The 14,581-nt window shown below is 41.0% G+C and overlaps 2 protein-coding genes across 4 annotated transcripts in view; one reads left to right on the top strand and one right to left on the bottom strand.

Moving 5' to 3' along the window:
• Window positions 1-14,581, bottom strand: part of LOC129842851 (zinc finger protein 664-like) — a 295,528-nt gene that overhangs the window by 167,711 nt on the left and 113,236 nt on the right. The window lies entirely within an intron of this gene.
• LOC129842855 (gastrula zinc finger protein XlCGF17.1-like) overlaps window positions 10,145-14,581 on the top strand; it is a 47,619-nt gene continuing 43,182 nt past the window's right edge. For both annotated transcript variants that reach the window (XR_008757697.1, XM_055911546.1), the window contains exon 1: window positions 10,145-10,253. The gene's annotated coding sequence lies outside the window, so the exon portion shown is untranslated. The remainder of the gene's footprint in view (window positions 10,254-14,581) is intronic.

Here is a 14,581-nt window from a genome sequence, read left to right as displayed (position 1 = left end):
TCGTTGGTTCCGTTCAGAATTGTTCCTTTCCCACTCCATTTAGCACAGGTACTGGTCGAGTGGCACGGATCTCTCAAACGTAAATAAAATCAGACAACGGAACACCACAAAACTCCCGAAAAAATTCAAATAATCTGATTAAACTATATTGAAAAAACATACATTACGATGATCTGGTCACATGTATCAAACAAACTTCGAGACGGAGATAGTTTTCATCCATAATGGCCGCACAACAGAAGACAATCGCAGCTACAAGTCACACGATTTAGAGAACCGGAAGTTGTCGGTCACGCCAAAGAATTAGCTCTCATTTCACGTCAGTCCCAGATAAACAAGATATTTTTCCTCTGACGTCCTCTTGACACCCAGAGGAAGGCCAATGAGGTGTGTTTCGGGTCATAGGGGGCACGACCATATATAGGCAGAGCGTTGAAGCTGGCATACACATCTTGCTTTTTTCTTCTTGGTCATGGAAAGTGCTGTCAAATGACTTCTGTATCACTCAGAGACAAAATTGAAACGGTTTTAGAAACTAGAGATTGTTTTCTTTCCAATGGTATTATTTATATGCATATAGTAAGAGCAATAATTGAATAAGAGGCAGTTTAATCTGTAGAGCAAATTATGCTAATGGGAAAATAGCACCCCCTGTATTCTCAAGAAGTTAATTTATCCTACGGTTCTGACTTGGTGTACAGGGAGAACACTGTAAGAACGGCCCATGTTCTGAATTTTGTCGCTGTGCATTTCAAAAGTGGTGAACAAATAGTTATATTGACTACGTCCGTCCTAGCTCGCTCATTAATGTCTTAATCGAAATTACGGTTTGCCTCCTATCCGCTTGTCGTCCCCTTATGCCATAGTTTGTACATATCGATTGTAAGTAGAAACCACATTTGTTAAAGCAAGTCAGCCATGTTTTTTTTTTAAATGAGGCTGAATGAACTGTTTCGTTGCCAGACAAGGCTCCGCTGATAGCCAGGTGTAGCAGTGGTAAGTTGTTTGGACTATGCTTCTCGGTCAGCTTTATGTAACAGTTTGTGGGCACCCTTTCTCACCGTTATAGTGCAATTAATGTATTGTTTAGTAATGTGTTGTGTAGTGGCTTTGCTGGCATGCATCCCACTTTTTTATTTAATCTTTATTTAAGAGTTAAGCAGAAATTCTTATTTACAATGACGGCCAAACCCGGACGATGCTTGGCCAATTGTGCGCTTCCCTATGGCACTCCCAATCACGGTCGGATGTAATTTAGCCTGGATTCGAACCAGGGACTGTAGTGATGCCTCTTGCACTGAGATGCAGTGCCTTAGACCCCTGCGCCACTCGGGAGCCTTTAAAAGGTTTGCGCCCAACGTGGGGCAGGAGTTTGACGTCACAAGCGGGGAGCCCAGCCAACAGAGACTTGAGAAATGTGTTGGTACTCTTCTCCAGATCTGTGCCTCGCCACAAACCTGTCTCGAAGCTCGACGGACAATTTCTTTGATTTCATTGCTTGGTTTTTGCTCTGACATGCACTGTCAACTGTGGGACCTTATATATACAGGTGTGTTCCTTTTCCAAACATGTCCAATCATTTGAATTTACCACAGGTGGATTCCAGTCAACTTGTAGAAACATCTCAAGGATGATCAATGGAAACCGGATGCACTTGAGCTCAATTTGGCGTCTCAGAGCAAAGGGTCTGAATACTTACCAAATAAGGTATAAATTTGCTAAAATTTCTAAAAACCTGTTTTCGGTTTATCATTATGGGCTATTGTGTTTATATTGACAAGGGGAAAAATGCATTTAATCAATTTTCGAATAAGGCTGTAACGTAACAAAATGTGGAAAAAGTCACGGGCTCTTATATAATGCCCTGTATATGCTTCAAACAGATGTAAGGTTCTGAAATGGTAAACACAATGACATAATGGAAAATGCATGTCCAATGGTTATCTCTGTATTAGTATTACCCACATTAAAACACCTAGGTAGATCAGTGGTTATCTCTGTATTAGTATTACCAACATTAAAACACCAACAGTGGGGAGGACAAGAATTTGATACACTGCTGATTTTGCAGGTTTTCCTAATTACAAAGCATGTAGAGGTCTGTAATTTTTATCATAGGTACACTGAATCTAAAACAAAGAGACGGAATCTAAAACAAAAATCCAGAAAATCACATTGTATGTTTTTTAAGTAATTAATTTGCATTTCCACCTCCATGCTGAATAAAATTCCATTTAGTAAGTAACCATCTGTCTTAGGTAAGTTTTTATGGTTACATATCACACTATTTTGAGAGTCCCGGATTTATATTTACTATGTTACATCTAGTCTATGAGACGAGGCTGCACCTTGACCTACATTATAAACACGCAGCTCAAGAGGTGTGTTTTCCCTTCAGCATCTGCATGTGGCATAAGCTCACCCACCTCACAGCATGAATCTAAAATAGTTAATAACTTTGGCTGTGAGTGACGGGAAAAAATCAGACTAAGGCAATTACTTGAATAATTCAAAGGATGTTTTATTTACAAACTTGATAACCAAATTGTCATTTTTTTTATTGACTTCGCTATGAACTGAACTGCAGTACCGAAAATGCCCTCTGAGCACAGTGGAAAGCATGCTGATAGACTGGAAGCCTGCCCCCTTGATCCGAGAAGGGTGTAATTGCAGACCGCAATTAGGGGAGTTCTCTGATATCGGGTGTTTCATGATATCTAGTTTACACCAATTGATGCTCCCCATTGGTTTGTGTCCGTTTCTTTTGCGTTGGGACAACAGTTGTTGACAAATGTAGCATTGTAGCTAAAACTAACCCTTTTCCTCACCTTAATCTCAGTCTCCTAACCGCCACGTTAGTTATCCAAACCTGCATGGTAAACAAATCCCTAACCCTCACCCTTTTCCTAACCTTAACCTCAGACTCCTAACCTGCCAAGCTAATTCTCCTAACCTGCCACTTTAATTATCCTAACCTGCCACTTTAATTATCCTAACCTGTTATGTATGCTATGTTCCTAGTTAAATAAATACTTATTTTTTTAAACAAATTGTGTCCATCAGTTTCATAACACCGGAACTGACCAATGGCGTGTATCAATTGTTATTATAACAGGGAACATCCACATCAAGAAACTGTACAGTCGTGGTCAAAAGTTTTGAGAATGACACAAATATTAATTTCCACAAAGTTTGCTGCTTCAGTGTCTTTAGATATTTTTGTCAGATGTTACTATGGAATACTGAAGTATAATTACAAGCATTTCATATGTGTCAAAGGCTTTTATTGACAATTACATGAAGTTGATGCAAAGAGTCAATATTTGCAGTTTTGGCCCTTCTTTTTCTAAGACTTTTGCAATCTGCCTTGGCATGCTGTCAATTAACTTCTCGGCCATATCCTGACTGATGGCAGCCCATTCTATGCTTGGAGTGTGTCAGAATGTGTGGGTTTTTGTTTGTCCACCCGCCTCTTGTGGCTTGACCACAAGTTCTCAATGGGATTAAGGTCTGGGGAGTTTCCTAGCCATAGACCCAAAATATTGATGTTTTGTTCCCCGAGCCACTTAGTTATCTCTTTTGCCTTATGGCAAGGTGCTCCATCATGCTGGAAAAGGTATTGTTCGTCACCAAACTGTTCCTGGATGGTTGGGAGAAGTTGCTCTCAGAGGATGTGTTGGTACCATTCTTTATTCATGGCTGTGTTCTTAGGCACAATTGTGAGTGAGCTAATCCCTTGGCTGAGAAGCAACCCCACACATGAATGGTCTCAGGATGCTTTACTGTTGGCATGCCACAGGACTGATGGTAGCGCTCACCTTGTCTTCTCTGGACAAGCTTTTTCCGGATGCCCCAAACAATCGGAAAGGGGATTCATCAGAGAAAATGACTTTACCCCAGTCATCAGCAGTCCATTCCCTGTACCATTTGCACAATATCAGTCTGTCCCTGATGTTTTTCCTGGAGAGAAGTGGCTTCTTTGCTGCCCTTGACACCAGGCCATCCTCCAAAAGTCTTTGTCTCACTGTGCGTGCAGATGCACTCACACCTGCCTGCTGCCATTCCTGAGCAAGCTCTGTACTGGTGGTGCCCCGATCCCGCAGCTGAATCAACTTTAGGAGACGGTCCTGGCGCTTGCTGGACTTTCTTGGGTGCCCTGAAGCCTTCTTCACAACAATTGAACCGCTCTCCTTGAAGTTCTTATGATCCGATAAATGGTTGATTTAGGTGCAATCTTACTGGCAGCGATATCCTTGCCTGTGATGCCCTTTTTGTGCAAAGCAATGATGACAGCACATGTTTCCTTGCAGGTAACCATGATTGACAGAGGAAGAACAAGGATTCCAAGCACCACCCTCCTTTTAAAGCTTCCAGTCTGTTATTCGAACTCGATCAGCATGACAGAGTGATCTCCAGCCTTGTCCTCGTCAACACTCACACCTGTGTTAACGAGAGAATCACTGACATGTCACCTGGTCCTTTTGTGTCAGGGCTGAAATGCGGTGAAAATGTTTTTTGGGGATTCAGTGAATTTGCATGGCAAAGAGAGTCTGCAATTAATTGCAATTAATCTGATCACTCTTCATAGCATTCTGGAGTATATGCAAATTGCCATCATACAAACTGAGGCAGCAGACTGTGAAAATTTATATTTGTGTCATTCTCAAAACTTTTGGCCACGACTGTACAGTAGTTCTCCTACTGGGTGGCGCGGGGAATAGTTGAAAGAGCAATTGGTGCTGAGGAAGCTATGACAGTGGATGCCCCGCAACCTGTTGAGATTCCTGACGTCGTTCACCAGTTGAAGGATACCGATTGTAAAGATGAATTGTATGTGCGGCTGAAAGGTTTTTGGGAGTTCAGGAATTAACATTGGAAGCATTGCAGGCAGTGGTTGAAAAAGTACCTAATTGTCATATGTGAGTAAAAGTAAAGATACTTGAGTCCTTTCCTATCAAGGTAAAAGTGAAAGCCACTCAGTAAAATACTACTTGAGTAAAAGTCTAAAAGTATTTGGTTTTGGCGGTCAGATGCCGAACAGTTGCTATACCAAGTGGTGATGCAGCGTCAAAACGTCATCAGAGCGCGCAACAGGACATTGTACTGTCTACACTCGGTTTGTTGTTTACATTAAAACATTTTCATTAAATCAATTTTAATCCGAACAAACGTTTTGTTGCTAAGGATTCCACGACGCGGTTAGCCTTTACGGCTGGGACTGCAAGTTTGTGTTCCTTTGTTTTGCGTGGATTCAGTGAGTGCTAGCTGGCTGTACTACAGGCACCTGTCGTCGTCGTGGGAAAGACTCATTGTTATCTTTTGGTAAAACACCTGGTTGCAGGAGATCCTGAGGGAAATCGACGAGTATCAACAGCTTTACGCTTTGGAGGAACAACATACTCCTTCGTGGAAAGATCCGACCACCTCACAAAATTACTTTAACCCGACAAAAAAAAGAAAAACAGATTCATCTACAGACACGGACGATTTACTTAGCAGGGCTGAAGGGGGGGTTTGGAGATCAGCCAGAGTGTAATTCTCACGCTCCAAAGAGAAAAACAAGACACTCACAGCCAAGGTAAAAATCCACGATTCCAACATGGATTGTCTACTCAGGGAAAACAGGGTGATGGAGTCGCTACTAGACATGCGTGAAAATCTATTTTTTTCTTGGATTCCTGAGGATGCATCCAATAATCCAGAGGGCGTGATCAGAGAATTCATGCAATCCACCTTGAAACTTCCTATAGAGTCTGTAAACAAGGTGGCTTTCCACTGAGTACACGGACTTGGAGCTCGGAGCGACAAGACCAAGGGTCCCCGACCGATCATCGCAAAATGTGAACACTACCAAAGAAAAGGAGCTGATCAAAAGCAGAGGAAGGGAGTTTAAAGGGACCAAATTCGGTCTCAATGAACAATTTCTAAGGGAGATAAACGAACGACGTAAGAGACTGTATCCGGTACAAAGACAACAAAGGAAGGGTGGTAGGCGTGCCTTTATCATTGTGGACCAACTCTTTATAGATGGACAGCTATTCTGAGAGAGCTCCATAACACCGTGGCTGTACTAAATTCTACAGGGACTTCAGGTTACGAGAAAAAAATAGAAGGTATGGGAACTGTAAAATTATCTGAACATTATGAAGTGGATATGAACACACACATACTCAATTACATGCTTGCTTACACATACGGACTTATACATACACACACACACACCTGATCTCTCTCTCTCTCTCTCTCGCTCTCTTTTCTCATCTCTTCTCTCCCTTTCTCTCTCGTTGAGAACTGTTTTATAATTTAATGTGTTTATTGTTTGTCTATCTTTTTTATGTATTTGTCTACACGTTTATATATGTTTACAACAAGCAAGGGGAAGATATCAGAATAGGGGCATTGGGGAATAATAACATATTGTACGGAAAACATTTGTACTGTAGTGAAGTCGTCTCTAGAGTAATGCAAGGTCTCTTTCATGATCATGTGAAACATCAACTGCTATGGAAATGCTGGGTTATATTTTCAATTATGTTAAAGGTAATTATGATGCAACTATGATGGTGATACGATATGGATTACAATTATCATCATGAATATCAAGGCTATACGCACTACTTGTTACACACACAGACACTCAACCATGCACATTGGCAGAGTTATTATTTATTTGGACATCACAGATTATAGTCTTACTCTTATACAGACATTGTACACACTCTCACTATATCCCATCCAATATCATACACATCAACCCACTCAGATTTGCCACACACATAATATCTTGTCTCAATTTTCTAACATCTGTGGCATTGGCTCACAGGCAAACAGGCAAGGGAATAAAACAAATATTGCTGGAACCTATTTCTTGAATTGTAAATATCAGACATTTGAAAGCTCTAGTTTTGACCTTCATAATACCTCTGATGGCAGTAACTTTACAAAGACAAATTATGGTCAATTTTGACTGAGAATAGTATCTAGTTACAGTAAGGGGTGAAATAAGTGTAGCCAGTTATAATTGTAATGGTTTAGCAGTTTATAAAAAAAGATCCGTCTTTACATGGCTAAAAGAAAAGGAATATAACATATACTGTTAACAGGAAACTCACTCTACATCCTTAGATGAAGTTGTGTGGAAAAAGGAATATAACGTATACTGTTTACAGGAAACTCACTCTACATCCTTAGATGAAGTTGCGTGGGAAAAGGAATGGGGAAAGGGTGTGATGACATTAATTAACAATCATTTCGATCTGAATGTGCAAATAATCAGGAATGATTTGCAAGGAAGGTGGATCCTTTTGAATATGAAAGTGGACGAAAAAGAGAATTGGCTCATTAATTTATATGGTCCAAATCAGGATGATCCACATTTCTTCGAAAACATTTATACCAATTTATTGAACTGACAGGCAACAGATGATCTAATCATTATGGTAGGAGACTATAACACAGTGTTAAGTCCGCTCTCTCCACTGGCTTCCAGTTGAAGCTCGCATCCGCTACAAGACCATGGTGCTTGCCTACGGAGCTGTGAGGGGAACGGCACCTCCGTACCTTCAGGCTCTGATCAGGCCCTACACCCAAACAAGGGCACTGCGTTCATCCACCTCTGGCCTGCTCGCCTCCCTACCTCTGAGGAAGTACAGTTCCCGCTCAGCCCAGTCAAAACTGTTCGCTGCTCTGGCACCCCAATGGTGGAACAAACTCCCTCACGACGCCAGGTCAGCGGAGTCAATCACCACCTTCCGGAGACACCTGAAACCCCACCTCTTTAAGGAATACCTAGGATAGGATAAAGTAATCCTTCTAACCCCCCCCCCCCCCCCCCCCCCCCTTAAAAGAGTTAGATGCACTATTGTAAAGTGGTTGTTCCACTGGATATCATAAGGTGAATGCACCAATTTGTAAGTCGCTCTGGATAAGAGCGTCTGCTAAATGACTTAAATGTAAATGTTAAGTACCTCAATGGACCCTAAAGCTAATCACTCTACAAACTATCATCACCGTGCCCTTAAGGAAATCAGAAATATTATGGACACATTAGAAATAGTAGATATTTGGAGACTAAAAAACCCCGACCTAGTGAGATATACATGGAGGAGACTTAATCAAGCTAGTCGTCTTGAATACTTTCTTGTCTTTTTCTCTCTTGCATCAAAGGTTTAAAAAGTTTTAATAGGAGACAGAATGCGATCGGATCATCATCTAATTGGCAATCACATAACTCTTATATGTTTTCCACGTGGACGTGGATTTTGGAAATTTAATCAAAGTTTACTGGAGGACAACTTATTTTTAACTAAGACAAAATAATTTATAACTGATTTTTTTCCAGTATAATATAGGTTCAGCAAATCCGTTTGCTGTTTGGTATACCTTTAAATGTACCTTCAGGGGTCATTCAATTCAATATTCATCAATAATAAAAAAGCAGTTTCTGGCTAAAGAGACAAGACTAACAAGGGAAATCCATGAACTAATAGTACAGGTAGATAGCAATAAAAAGGATACTACAGAGATACAAAATAAGTTAGAGGAAAAACAAAAAGAACTTGAGGAACTTATTCAAGAACGATCTAATGTAATCTATTACAAAAATAAAGCAAACTGGATGGAATATGGAGAAAAATGCACAAAATTCTTCCTGAATCTCCAATACAGGAACGCTAACAAAAATAATTTGCAGAAACTCGTTACTGAAGACGGAGTCATCTATGATTCTCCGAATTATATTTTAAAAGAGGAAGCTACTTATTTTAGGCAGATGTTCTCTTTTCCATCTCATCCTTTCCCGCTGAATGAAGATTATGGTAAGGAATTCTTTCCAAATAATATAAAAAAAATGGAAAATTAACAAATGTACAGAAAGATCAGTGCAAAGGCCAAATTACAGAGGAAGAACTTTTTGAAGCAATTAAATCCTTTCAGTCTGGAAAAAACCCAGGGCTTGATGGCATACCTGTAACGATCGTCGGATGAGGAATAGGAAGGATCGGACCAAAACGCAGTGTGGTAAGTGTCCATGTTAATTTTAATAAATAAACTGAACACTGCAATAACAAATAAAACAACCAAGAGAGTGAACGAAACGAAACAGTTCTGTAAGGTGAAGACACACAAAACAACTACCCACATGGGACAAGAACATCCCTGCCGGCCAAACCCTCTCCTGGATTACACTGGGCCAATTGTGCACCGCCCCATGGGTCTCCCAGTCGTGGCCGGCTGTGACAGAGCCTGGACTCGAACCAGGATCTCTAGTTGCACAGCTAACAGCAGTGCATTAGACCACTGTGCCACTCGGGAGGCCTGATATTTAAATGTTTTATTCACTACCGGTACTCTAGTTGGTAGAGATACACCAATAGGTGAAGCCTGAAATAAAACATTGAAGAAGAACTAGCACTAAAAGTGACGTTAGGATATAAAAGTTATCCTGTACAAGCTTTTGTGCTGAATACATTACGTTGTTACAGGTGTCAAGGTTATGGGCATGTGGCAGCAGTGTTTTGGAGGGAGGTTCCTGGGTGTGAGAAGTGTGCAGAAGGGCATGAGACAAAGGAATGTGTAGCATTGGGGAAAGTAGTGGTATGTGTTAATTGTAGGGGTGCCCATGGGGCTGGGGATCAGAAATGTCCCGTGCGAGAGAGGCAGGTTGAGGTTTCCAGGGTTAGGGTAGTGCAGAAGTTGTCATATGCTGAGGCAGGGAAGAAAGTAGAGTAAGACGGGTCAAGGGGGACGAATTCTGGGAGGAGCGGTGTGAGTAGTAGATTTGTACCAGTACAGAGGTGTTAAACCAACAAGTGATATATTTTTCGGTAAGATTGGATTTTTGTCATTTATAGCAATGGTTATCAACTGTACTATAGGAATGGAATGGAGGTAGCTGAAAACTGAGGTTCTAGTGGCAGCTGCAGAGAAGTATTTGTGTGTGCGAGACTTGACATCAAAAGAGTTACAGGGTGTGTTAAGTGGTGGTGTCCCATCCTTTCAGGTTGTTGGCCTGAGATAGCACTAAATAGATTTAAATAGTGGAGTAGGGTGGTATATTTGTGAGTGTAGATAGTCGCGTATTTGTTTATTTTTCCAAGCGAAGTATTAACGAGTTGTACTCCAGTCTAGTAGGTGGGGGTAATGCAACATGCATCGGATGCCAACTGCCGTTAAAACCTCAGAAGAAGAAGGAGCACAAGAACTGTGCTATGAAGACGATAGCTTTTGTGTCCGTTTCAAATGTATTACTACAGGTATGTAATAGCACGTTTACACTTTATAATATCGAAAGAACATGTCATAACATGTTAGGTAGTAAATCCGTCAAGGTATTGTCACGTTTGGTAAAGGTTTTATGACGTTTTTGTTGTGTCAAACCGAGTGAGTGAAGATCGTGATAAGTCACATCGTTAGAGACTGGGTTTGTCTGAGTGAATGAAAATACATTATTTCGTCAAGATAAATTCATAAAGAATCCATGTATTTGAGATTTCTGAGTTCGTTTTACATGTTATTGTTTTGTTGTGTAATGTTTTTTTACGAGCTGATAAAATGGCGCCGGCAACTCTGTCTGAGTCAATGGACTTCAGTGCAGACAGTGAGGTTGCACCAGAGAGACAATTTCACGGTTGCTCTACTGTTTTGAAGCTGAATGTAATGATTATCAGTTTTCTACATGTGTACTAATATTCAGACACATTCAGTTGTTTCTATATTTATCTATAATTCAGGGTTTTCACACGGGCTTAAAGTAAATAAATATTAGTACTTAAGTCCTTGAATTTGACTTGGCACTGTACGTCTATTTTTGTTACTATGGTGTGAATGGTAAATACAAATGGTTTTTGTTTTTGCGAGTTGAATCACATTGTATTGGTCACATGCGCCAAATACAATGTGTAGACTTTACACTGAAACTCTTCCTTCCAATAGTACATAGTTAATAAATATAACAACTGGTAGACTTTACACTGAAACTTCCTTCCAATAATACATAGTTAATAAATATAACAACTGGTAGACTTTACACTGAAACTCTTCCTTCCAATAGTACATAGTTAATAAATATAACAACTGGTAGACTTTACACTGAAACTTCCTTCCAATAGTACATAGTTAATAAATATAACAACTGGTAGACTTTACAGTGAAACTTCCTTCCAATAATACATAGTTAATAAATATAACAACTGGTAGACTTTACACTGAAACTTCCTTCCAATAATACATAGTTAATAAATTAAGGGAAATATTTTCTAAAGAAAGTAATAGTAGCACAAGGAGTACCAGTACCGAGTCAATGTGCAGGGTGGTAATACAGGATCAATGTGCAGGGTGGTAATACAGGATCAATGTGCAAGGTGGTATTACAGGATCAATGTGCAGGGTGGTAATACAGGATCAATGTGCAGGGTGGTAATACAGGATCAATGTGCAGGGTGGTAATACAGGATCAATTTGCAGGGTGGTAATACAGGATCAATGTGCAGGGTGGTAATACAGGATGAATGTGCAGGGTGGTAATACAGGATCAATGTGCAGGGTGGTAATACAGGATCAATGTGCAGGGTGGTAATACAGGATCAATGTGCAGGGTGGTAATACAGGATCAATGTGCAGGGTGGTAATACAGGATCAATTTGCAGGGTGGTAATACAGAATCAATGTGCAGGGTGGTAATACAGGATCAATGTGCAGGGTGGTAATACAGGATCAATGTGCAGGGTGGTAATACAGGATCAATGTGCAGGGTGGTAATACAGGATCAATGTGCAGGGTGGTAATACAGGATCAAAGTGCAGGGTGGTAATACAGGATGAATCTGCAGGGTTAATTGAGGTAATACAGGATGAATCTGAAGGGTTAATTGAGGTAATACAGGATCAATCTGCAGGGTTAATTGAGGTAATACAGGATCAATCTGCAGGGTTAATTGAGGTGATCAAGCTTACCACCGTAGGCGTTTAAATGTATTATGCGAGTGTAACGGATGTGAAATGGCTAGCTAGTTAGCGGGTGCGCGCTAGTAGCATTTCAATCAGTTACGTCACTTGCTCTGAGACTTGAGTAGTGTTGCCCCTTGCTTTGCAAGGGCCGTGGCTTTTGTGGAGCGATGGGTAACGACTGCTTCGTGGGCGACCGTTGTTGATGTGCGCAGAGGGTCCCTGGTTCGCGCCCGTGTCGGGGCGAGGGGACGGTTTAAAGTTATACTGTTACATTGATGCTGTTGACCCGGATCACTGGTTGCTGCGGAAAAGGAGGAGGTTGAAAGGGGGGTGAGTGTAACGGATGTGAAATGGCTAGCTAGTTAGCGGGTGCGCGCTAGTAGCATTTCAATCAGTTACGTCACTTGCTCTGAGACTTGAGTAGTGTTGCCCCTTGCTTTGCAAGGGCCGCGGCTTTTGTGGAGCGATGGGTAACGACTGTGCTTCGTGGGCGACCGTTGTTGATGTGTGCAGAGGGTCCCTGGTTCGCGCCCGTGTCGGGGCGAGGGGACGGTTTAAAGTTATACTGTTACACGAGAAATGGCGATGTAAACGGCTTTATGTACAAATCTTGCTATAATAACCATGATATGGAAGTAAACTTGGAGTCACGCGATGATACGGTGTGTGGTCCTCCCACTACCGCTCGGGAAACCATACAGTTTATTACAGATTAAACAACAGGATTACCTTCACAGCTTGGTGAAAGTGCAAGGTTATCTTGATACTCCTTTCCAATACATTTCCAGGGTCTTATTCTGGTGACATTGTGATCGATGCTTGACTGCCGTTTGACAAATAAAAACACACCTCTTGATCTGCGTGTTTATAATGTAGGTCAAGGTGCAGCCTCGTCTCATAGACTAGATGTAACATAGTAAATATAAATCAGGGACTCTCAAAATAGTGTGATAGGTAAAATAAAAAAAGAAATAAATGAATAAAAAAACACAATAAAGGAACACACAGTCACCAACAATATATCCCTGGCGTCAATACTTTCAACTGGCTCAGCTCGCTGTTACAGTACAGCACCACCAAATTCCATTTATTAAGTAACCATCTGTCTTATGTAACCATAAAAACGTAACATATCATACTCTTTTTATTCATTTATTTCTGGTACTCTCCTACCTGAGAGGCATGAGGCCTGTGTGGCGTTGCACTGTTAAAATCATCCCAGTGTGGAGATGAAACACCTGTGTGTTACAAAGCCACATGCTCTGTCCTCTCTGCTCTACCTAGGTGTTATAATGTGGGTAATACAGAGATAATACTATAACCGAGAGAACCACTGCTCTACCTAGGTGTTTTAATGTGGGTAATACAGAGATAATCTAAAACAGAGATAACCACTGCTCTACCTAGGTGTTTTAATGTGGGTAATACAGAGATAATACTAATACAGAGATAACCACTGCTATACCGAGGAGTTATAATGTGGGTAATACAGAGATAATACTAATAGAAATAACCACTATTCTACCTAGGTGTTTTAATGTGGGTAATACAGAGATAATACTAATACCGAGAGAACCACTGCTCTACCTAGTTGTTATAATGTGGATAATACTAGTACAGAGATAACCACTGCTCTACCTAGGTGTTATAATGTGGATAATACAGAGATAATACTAATACAGAGATAACCACTGCTCTACCTAGGTGTTATAATGTGAATAATACTAGTACAGAGATAACCACTGCTCTACCTAGGTGTTATAATGTGAATAATACTAGTACAGAGATAACCACTGCTCTACCTAGGTGTTATAATGTGAATAATACTAGTACAGAGATAACCACTGCTCTACCTAGGTGTTATAATGTGAATAATACTAGTACAGAGATAACCACTGCTCTACCTAGGTGTTATAATGTGAATAATACTAGTACAGAGATAACCACTGCTCTACCTAGGTGTTATAATGTGAATAATACTAGTACAGAGATAACCACTGCTCTACCTAGGTGTTATAATGTGAATAATACTAGTACAGAGATAACCACTGCTCTACCTAGGTGTTATAATGTGAATAATACTAGTACAGAGATAACCACTGCTCTACCTAGGTGTGTAATGTTTATGCCCAATGGCCGATGAGCACCGATACGTTTGATCTATTATTTCTCTGGCCTGAAACACCTTCATTTTGTAGCTGCCTTACTCAAAACAAAAGAGGGGGAGTGGTCGGTACTGTTTGATTAAGTTTGATTAATTGTTCATATCACACACACACACACACACACACACACACACACACACACACACACACACACACACACACACACACACACACACACACACACACACACACACACACACACACACACACACACACACACACACACACACACACTCCCCCCTATATCTACCTCTCCTAGCAGGTCAGTCCATCACTCTCTTTCTCTCTCTTTCTCTGTCCTCTCTCTGTCCTCTCTCCCTCTCTCTGTCCTCTCTCTCTTTTTCTGTCCTCTTTCTCTGTCCTCTCTCCCCCTCTCTGTCCTCTCTCCCTCTCTCTGTCCTCTCTCCCTCTCTCTGTCATCTTTCCCTCTCTCTGTCATCTTTCCCTCTCTCTGTCATCTCTCCCTCTCTC

The sequence above is a fragment of the Salvelinus fontinalis genome, unplaced genomic scaffold (assembly GCF_029448725.1).
Source record: "Salvelinus fontinalis isolate EN_2023a unplaced genomic scaffold, ASM2944872v1 scaffold_0071, whole genome shotgun sequence".
Classification (NCBI taxonomy): Eukaryota; Metazoa; Chordata; class Actinopteri; order Salmoniformes; family Salmonidae; genus Salvelinus; species Salvelinus fontinalis.
Note: the sequence above shows the minus strand (reverse complement) of the source record. Positions and strands in the feature narration are given on the sequence as shown.